The sequence below is a fragment of the Pinus tabuliformis genome, chromosome J, assembly GCF_031772625.1.
Source record: "Pinus tabuliformis cultivar Carrire ecotype Pingquan chromosome J, CPIR1, whole genome shotgun sequence".
NCBI classification, from domain to species: domain Eukaryota; kingdom Viridiplantae; phylum Streptophyta; class Pinopsida; order Pinales; family Pinaceae; genus Pinus; species Pinus tabuliformis.
The window spans coordinates 1,358,317,643-1,358,326,710 of record NC_142295.1 but is presented as its reverse complement, the minus strand read 5'-3'; the positions used below and the strand labels follow the sequence as shown (position 1 = coordinate 1,358,326,710).

The 9,068-nt window shown below is 38.5% G+C and overlaps 1 pseudogene; it reads right to left on the bottom strand.

The window, feature by feature from the left end:
* Positions 1 to 3,208: 3,208 nt before the first annotated feature.
* LOC149232431 (uncharacterized) overlaps positions 3,209 to 9,068 on the bottom strand; it is a 29,437-nt pseudogene continuing 23,577 nt past the window's right edge.

The following is a 9,068-nucleotide window of genomic DNA, read 5'->3' as shown; positions in this document are numbered from 1 at the left end:
CTTGTCCATAGAGGGAATCAGGGGTCAGTATCCCTTCACACCATCAGGGTTTCCAACAAAGATGCACTCAATCCTCTGTGGATCAAGAGCCTTCCTCTTTTCAGAGGGGATCCTGGCCCATGCTCGGGAGCCGAAAACACGGAAGTGAGTGACCTATGGTTTAGTGCCACTCCAAGCCTCAAAGGGGGTTTGATCCTTGATAGACCTATGAGGAGATATGTTCTGGATGTAGTTAGCACAATTAAGTGCTTTGGCCCATAGCTTATGAGGCAGTGACTTAGCATGCAACATGCAAGAAGCCATCCCCTTGAGAGATCGGTTCTTTCTCTCAGCAACTTTGTTCTGCTGCGGAGTGTATGGAACTGTGTACTGCAACTATATGCCGGACTGAAGGCAAAGGTTCCGAAGTGCTGTGTTAACATATTCCCCCCCATTGTCTGTATGGAGGGCTTTGATCTTTCTCTCTCACTGTGTCTCAACTAGTGCTTTGAAATCTTCAAAGTGCTCAAAAACTTCAAATTTGGCCCTGAGAAGATACACCCAAGTATACCGTGAGAAATCATCAATAAATATAAGCACATACCTTTCTTTGTTGATGGAAGGATGAGGAAAAGGCCCCATGAGATCACTATGGATCAGATTGAGAGGAGAGGATTCTCTGTGAGTCTTGCTGGTGTCAAACTTTTCTCTGGGATGTTTGCCAAGGACACACCCTTCACAAACTCCTTTGGAGAAACTGATATTTGGCAAGCCTTCCACCATCTCATTCTTGATTAGCTGCTGCATATACCTGTAATTTAAGTGACCAAACCTCTCGTGCCAAAGCCTACTACTATCATCAGGATGTATAAGCAATAAGGAGGATTCATATTCAATAAATTCAGAAAATGCATATAGTCTGGCTCCATTGGTTACCTCACCGGTTGCAATTTTGGAGCTGCTATGTAGGTCATATATGTTCACTACATCCGGAGTGAATTCCACTCTCTTTCCGGTGCCAGAATGAGTGATCTGATAAACTGAAAGTAGGTTTACCGAAAGTTTTGGAACATGAAGCACATCTTCAAAGCTTCCGTGTAAAAGTTCCACTCTACCTTTTCCAGTGACCTCAATAGGTGAGTTATCTCCCATGAGGATGGGAGGTCCTTTGCATGCATCCAAAGAGGAATAGACTTTCTTTGCAGCAGCCATATGATGTGATGCACCATAATCTATAATCCATGCATCAGGAGAAGAATTAATTGCAACTAAAGCATGAAAATTGTTACCTTTCCCGTGTGGTGGATCCTCAGTTTTCTTCTTGATGCCCATGAGGGATTTGGTCCCCAAGGTTGTGTTTCTGAAGGATTTCTGCCATTTGGTCAATTTGTTTCTTCATTCAAGAGGATTCTGGATGGAATCCTCTTTGACAGTAGGTGCATCTGTTTCCTTTCTTCCCTTTCTCATTTCTCGAGACGGAGGAGTCTTTGAAGGGCTTGGTGTACCCTTCCTTCTTTGGATGGGAATGCGCTTTTCCCTTGTCTTTTTGCTGCTGATTTTCTGATTTGAATCATATCTATGATTTTTATTGTGGCTGCCATCATGCACAGCAAGTGCATGCACTTTTGGAGGTCTGATTTTCCCCATGCTAATGAGTTTATCTTGCTAAAAAATAAGGGACTCCATAAATTCTTTGAGAGAAGGCATAGTGTAGGATTTACCTGTTGCGAGCCTTACTGAATTAAATCTAGACACAAAGACGGAGTATTCCGATCCGAGCTTTGACATAATAGAGAGAACTTGGCGACTCTCCTCCTTGGATTTGTCAATTCCACAACCCTTGAGTTGTAGCAATAGATCATTATATTTGGTGAAGATGTATTGAATTCTGTCATATTTCTGTGGATCTAATGACAGAAGCTCTACTTCGAGCAGATGTCCTTTCATCTCATCCTATTTTTCGTAGAGATCTTCAACCCTTTTCCAAATCTCATTGGGAGTATTGGAGGCAGATAGATGAAACTGCAACTCTGGAGAGATGCACATGCATATGGATCCGTGGGCCTCATCCATACGGTTGAGGTACTTGGATTTCTCTATGGCTGAAGTGGGTTCCACTTTTGTAGCCATGGTAATCCTGTACAACCCTTTATGACGAAGGTATCAAGCCATTTGGTCCTTCCATTCGTGATAGTTGTACGGTGTTAGGATCGATGCTTTGGGAAAATCCATTTTTTGTCGATATTCGATCTCCAAGCTATAATACCTGCAAAATAAAGTACTGGTGTGCCTTTTATCTAGCAACCTGTGGGCTCTGATACCATTTAAATGTGTTAGAAAACCTGCACAGATGAATCTAGCTAGTAAAGGTTGAACACACAGCTTTGCAGAGCAAAAACACTAAAAGAAAATCGAAAGAACAAAAGAATGATTCATTAGAAAATAGGTTACAATGCTCATGATATAGCATTACTGGGTAAAGATCCCAAGGTAATGCACCATAGTGGTGATCAATGAGAACACTCAATACTTACAACAAGTTCCGGAGATAACTAGCTAGTTGCGGAGTGAAAGAAGGAGCAAATCAATGAGTAAATCATGTAGAAGAACTAACTAGTTGCGGAGTTAAAGAATGAACAAATAATGCAAAAAGAATCTTGCATGTAGTCCCATGCTCTAACTGAGAGTCCGCACGTAGATGTGTAGTAGTTCCAACAAAAATAAAACTTAGATGGAAAAATCAAAATTTATTACATGGTCTTTGTACCAGCATTGAGAAGAATACAACAGCTTTAAACATAAAAACGACGCCATTTTAATAGGGGCCTCCTAATATATCCAGTCAAAAACAGTCTATCCCGTCAAACACAGTATCAAAAAAGACTAGAAGCTATTTCAGAAAAACCCATATCAGAATTTAGGCAATGTAAATATAAATGCCGGCGGATTTCTCCATAGCGAAAAAACATCGCGGCCATCCCTAGTGACACAAGTGCTGTGCAATTTATACTAATTACACCCAATATTTCGTTTTTACCTACTGAACTTTTATTTTTACAAAAGTTTTGACGCAATTAAATAATCTGAATGATTATATCGGTAAAAGATGCGTATTTATTTGTACTTACATCTCCTTTTTCCCCTTTATTTAATAATATATTGACTTTAAAACAGGACCAGCAACATAAGCCTGCCTCCATATTCTTGAACTCAGACAACTTGCAATATATCATGCAAACAAGTCATGGGGAGGCCAATTTTGTATAGTGGTCGCAACCTGGCTCAGATTGCCCACTACAGCATAGTCAAAGCTTCGAAACCCCGGATGGGTATTGAAGACATACCCAAAAGTAATGTCGTCACCCATTAATCTCATCACGAAAGAATGAGGTCCATGAGTTTCGTCACTATGCTGAAAACTGGTAATCTTCCCCGATTTCTTATCAACGCTCACGAACACATCCAAACCCCTCGGGTGATCCGACAGAGGACTCCCCACCAAAGTCCCCCTGTTGGCCGGCATCAGAGCATTGAGCATGGCGTATACCATCTCTTTATTCAGAATTGCAGGCAGCCGAAGCCCGTCAATATGATCCACAAACCTAAGAAGACCGCCCGCACTTCCTACCCACCCTCCATAAGAGTCCGAATTTTTGTAATCTATAGATCCGTAGCTTTTATTCACGAAACCCTGCCCTGGAAATATTGAAACAAATGCTATGTCTTCGCCCTTGATTCCGTAATAACGAACTTCGTTATGAGCCACATGCTCCAACACAGATTATCCCAATTTTATCTCAGTAATTCCCAGCGTACTGAAGATGCGCTGCTAGACATACTCAATGTAATTCATGTCGGTAACTTTCTCAATTACTCTCCCGAGGAGTAAGTAGCCAAAGTTGGAGTATTCCATGGCAGACCCGGGATCGAAATCCAGGGCTAACCCTTTCATGAAGCAAATTGTTTCCAACGAAGTCGGCGGAGGTGGGAGCCCTAGACACTGTGATACGCAGAGAGCTGTTGTGATTCCGGCCACATGGATTGCTTCTAAAGATCGATTCCAGCCTCTAGTGTGCTGTAATAGATTTTGTACCGTGATATTCAGCAGCCGATTGTCTACAGCCGCACCTTTTGGAGGATCCAGATTCTCCAAGAAAAGGAATGGCTTGTCCTCCAGACTCACCTTCCCCCCCTGCAACAAATATGCTAATCACCGATACCGAACACTATAATTTATCACATCCGATCTATAAATTTTGTAAATGAATTTCGAGTAATTTATAATTAGTTTAGGTATCGGGGGTGCAAAACCTGAACCGGCTTGAGAATTGCAGTGCCTGTAATGACTTCAAAATACTGTTATATCTGAAAAAGTGATGTGTAGTGACGGGCTCCCCATTGTCATGATTGGCCACACCAAAAGCTTTGAAGTATTTGAGTTGGCCCCCTTTTGCCACAGCCAGCTGAGCTCCTGGTGCATTGCTATACGCCATGAGCATCTTCATCACTTCATCAAATCTGCTCATTTCTTCAGTCGCGGAATTACTTGGCTGCTGCTCCTCCAGGTCTCTAATTTCCTCCTCTCTGTTTCACTGTCCACCATGAAAATCATCTGAAAGTAATAGAAAGAAGAGTAGACAGGCCACGGGATTGAAGAGGCGATGATAGCAGAATAAAGAAGAGGCAACCATGATTAGTCTCCAAGACTTTACAGCTGCAATGTATGCCGCAGGATGATACTTTTATATATATATATATATGTATGTATATATATTGACTAGACTGGGCTTAGGCCTACTCAATGGATACTTATCTGTGGAGTACAGTTTGGAGGTTTCTCCGGAAATTCCCAAAGTGACTTCCATTCTCAATAATTTAAACCAATTATCTACGCAACCCAGAAAAACCAACTAATCGCTTTACGAAAGAGACATGGCGTTAAAAACTTCAACTCCCAAACAAGCAGTCATGCTAAAAGCTTTCCAAAAAAAAGCTTTAATTCGTGTCAATCTGCATCAACCGTCAAGTGTTGCAGTCGGATTGGAAAAGTTGAATACCAACTCTGTAGACAATGGCCAATCAGTATTCTTGTGAGTTCTTCATTTCAAAGGAGCAAAGATTCTATGGAGTTGGACCAATTGCTTTTATTATGAGATAAAACCATTCAATGAATGGTTGCAAATCACATTGATATTTTTCTTACACTATATGGTCTAGTTGTGTTTAAAAAATCACATTGCAAACACTAATAAAAAATTACATTATGAGTACTGTTAGCCGTGAAGTCCAGGGCTGCTATTTTTACGGAAATGTCCCCTGTTTTAGCTCCAATGGTCCACATCTCCTCTTGCTCCGCTTTGACCATAAGCTGGATTTCAAAAATTATACACTGTTCTCATAAATATCGGCGGGTCTGCTCTCTGTTCATCTCTTTTCCGCTGTGCTCTCCATTCTCCGATCTTCGATCAGATCGATCTATGCCGTCCATTTCATTCGCCGATCCAACGACTATCGCGCATTGCTTAATCGCCCATCGACGTATCGCAGTTCCATCGCATTGTCCGCCAACCCTTCACCTATGCGATTAACGATCATATCTTGACCGTTGATCCGAATTCGATCTGACGGTTGTCGCTTAGCCGATCAAATCAACTTGCATGATGATCCTCAACCGTCGATCTTCCTCCATCATATCCGACAGTTCACAACAATTTTGGGTGAGCAACAAGTGAGAGGGATACCCACTCGATAAGCCTCCTCGCTGCTACATGTCACTTGATGAGTGGAATCGGGTGCCAATCCGAATTACCACTTCCCTCTTGTGATCTCGCCCGTAATACCACCTTTCACTTTCAAATTCTTCGTTGCGATATCAATTCCTCTATCTCTGTGATATGATCCTATCCATTAATCATATCGATCCAACGACCCCATATCCCTCTTCCCACCAGTCACCCGGGGAGGAAATTTGTTGGCTCTGTTAGTGTTTTTTACAGTCAGATATTTGAACTGAAATAACGGAATATATGGCCAAAAGGGGAAAAACAACAGCACGATGCAGTCGAACCAACAGAAATGGTCATGGAACGTCACTGGCACGAGCGAGCCACCTGATAGCGCGGCAAAATTACTAAAATTTGGTTACTGTGTTGTTAGAAAAAGAGACCTCTGAGCTCATGTTTTTTTATGGCATCAAGTAGTTAAGAAAACAGATGGGATAGATTAACACATCTCGAGTTTGAGAGGGTTCAAGAGCATTGTAAAAAGCCTATAAATGGTTGAAAGTTCAAAGTATCAAAGGTTCAATTTTTGGAGACTGTGGATACTCTATTCCTCCCAGCGTCTCATATTCATTCCAGTAATACAAGCTTCTTTTGTTGTTACATGTTCAATTGCCATCTTCTCCTCTGTTCTAAGCTTGCACTTGAATAGGTTATTCATGTTTTCTTCTGTATGGAATCCTAGACAACTGTCATCTTATCTCTGCGTTGATAAATTAGATTTGTAAGTTTCATTTACTTTCTGTAGCTAGCCATTCATATGTGTTTATATATGTATCTGCTGGTACAGTCAGGATTCTCCATTTATTCATTGAATCTATAAACTACTGAGCATTAGTGGTCGAAAGCCTTGTCAAGCTGAGGGTGTTCATGCATGTCTTGAGTGAAAACAGGGTTGAAACAATCATCTGACTTGATCCAAACCCCAATCCATTCCAATAGTTTAGAGAACAATATTGAAGATTTATGTCTTACCAAGCATCTCCGAGCTACAACCTATGAGAGTTTCCTGGAGTGCTAACAAGTACCATATGAATTATTATTATCTAGCATTTTAATGTAGAGTATCTTACAAGTGGTCAGAACAAGGAAGTGTTAGCATTGTGATTTTGTAGTTATCGTCTTTCTAATGAACACACATCTCATACCAGAGAGAGGCTTTTGTTTTTAGAGTATTTATCTAATTTCTTAAAACACTATCAATAATATATAATGTTAAAGGAAAGAATAATACTGTTAATCAATGTAATTTCCAAATTTCAATGAATGAGGTTTAAAGACCATTTACAAAGTTTAATAAGTAAATATTCATCAGAGTGATATCCACAACCTCTTAAAAAGATGAAGCTATTGGTCATTGAAAAATTTGTAAAATATATATAACTTAAAACAATAAAATAGATTATGACACTCACAAATAACACAAAATAATGGAATAAACAAAGGTTTTATCAAAATAACCAAATCTGAAATTTGAAATGTATATAGTAGTCCTAAATATACCCCTAGTAAGGTTGTAAATAAAATGATCAAGAAAAGTAAGATGATACAATTAATTATATGTCAATTAAATGCACAAATATAAAAATAAATCTAGTTTCTTCATCCATGAAAATTTATGTAAGGCTCTTGTAAACTTTAATCTAACTTTAAAACATAAAAGAAAGTAAAATTTTGATTTTTATGATTGACTATTTGGGAAAGACTAACTTGCCTACTATCATTGGTGGCCTTCTTAGTCAACTAAGGACTCCCATGAAGAGATGCAAGTAGATTTAGGGTGATGATTAAGTTTATGCATTACAAACTTTAGAACATCCATCTAGCACTTCTACACATTTCAAGATAAATTCAAGGGAAGATTCTCCACTAGAGATCTTCCTAAGCTTTAAAAGGAAACATCTATCTAAGAACAATATAATGAGAATCCACCCTCACCACTAAATTGGTATAGTTAAACTTAATAATGATTCATGAATAAATCAAGCAAGACTTGGAGAGATCATTTACTAAAAAATATCATTTTCATCCATAAACCATAGCCATAAAAAATCCATAAAAGTAGCAAAGTCATCCACAACATAATCTCCTCAATTAACCTTTAAAATTATCCATCCATCTAAGAAAAAGTGTGTAAATAGACAATTGGTGATATATCTCCACAAGAAGCAATGATTTACAAGTGGGGAGTGTTTCCCTTATTTATATCAGAGATCCAGTATCTCTTCATCCAATAAAATCCATAAAGCATAAACCAATGGCCTTTTATCTCTTATAAACCCAAGAGAAAGGGAAAAGGAATAACATATCCTTGTTAAAAGAATGAATAGGTATCAAAACCCCCAATATTGCTTCGTAGATGAAGTGAACATATTTCAATATCAAGTCATCCCTTACAAATGTGTGTTGCAAGGCCATGCATGTGACATAAATACTCTCTTAAAGTGAATGAAACACTCCAAGTAGTGTGTAAGGGCTCCAAAAGTGAAATGTTTTCTTCTAGGGTTTCAAAGTTTCATCATATAGAATCATAACACTCCCAAAAAGGTGTGGCATCATCAAAATCAAGTGCCTAATTAAGGATTTATAGTCATGATGTGAGAGGAATTTGTGGTCATCTATTTGTGAAGAATGGTGGATTTTATCATTAGTACCATTGTCTATGATGTGGATCGTCAAAGAAAAAAATTCTCTAGTTACACCTTGAAGTGAGGGTATAATATTTGGTTCCAACATGGAGACATGTGCTTACCATAGAGCACGTGAGAACTTGAACATATCTAAAACTCTAAGACCTGCAATTTGCATAACTCTAAAAATTCATACTAAATTCTAACATAAACCATTAGTAAAGATTATCAGGGTGATACAGTCCCCTTAATATATGAAAGTATAAAGTAAATGTAGGAAAATTAGTTATTTTGTCATATATATATATATATATATATATATATATATATATATATATATATATCAAAAGAGAGTACAAGCAAGATGCATACACACAACATGACCTACAAATTCTCTACTATAAACTACAAAGAATAAATCAAGTACCTATTACACAATAAAGCTTGAGAAGCTATTCATTTACCAAAAAAAGAAACTTCTCTCCACAAAGGCTTCCGAGGTAAAAGTAATATGTCCCAAACCTTTTCTCAGTATCTTAAGGAATGATCCATAGACTATTAAGCTACTTATCCATGCATAGATTCTACATCCTTTTGTACCACTTGAGCATAAGATATTCCTCCTCTAAAATATTTTTCTTGGTTTAATATCGAATGCTCCTTCGATTTTTCCTTTATT